The sequence below is a fragment of the Orycteropus afer genome, unplaced genomic scaffold (genome assembly GCF_000298275.1).
Source record: "Orycteropus afer afer isolate SDZICR_OR568_19922 unplaced genomic scaffold, OryAfe1.0 scaffold00520, whole genome shotgun sequence".
NCBI lineage: Eukaryota > Metazoa > Chordata > Mammalia > Tubulidentata > Orycteropodidae > Orycteropus > Orycteropus afer.
In genome coordinates this window covers 1,588,913-1,589,398 of record NW_006922107.1, presented here as the reverse complement: position 1 = coordinate 1,589,398, position 486 = coordinate 1,588,913, and positions in this window count along the sequence as shown.

The following is a 486-nucleotide window of genomic DNA, read 5'->3' as shown; positions in this document are numbered from 1 at the left end:
ATGGAATTCCTTCTGGCCCAGAATTTTGGTGGGAGTGAGGGATGGCTGCACCTCTGTTCACTAAGAGGGTGTGAGGTATAAAAGTAATAGGGGGAATATCGCAGCTTTCCAGTCATTCGTGTCCAGAGTGTCCTTTCAGTCCCTGGCAGGTGGAGGGTAGTCTTAGGTCCCTAGAATCTGAGAGAACACAGTCACTTAAATATCCAAAAAGGCTGAACCACTGGTAAACATTCAAAACGGCTGCTGAACTGTAAGAGAATAAACTCCTGTTTGTTCAAGCCATCCCATTGGTGGTATATTCCTGTCAGAGTGGCACTAGGTAACCAGAACACATTTCACATTTTATGAAAGTGTCTGATGAAGATTTCCCAAATTTGACAACAATTCTAAAGTCTATATGGCATTCCCAATAATGATCTGTACAATTCAAAGTAAATTTTCCAAATTATCAAAAATATAGACATAATGATTAACCATATTATAAAA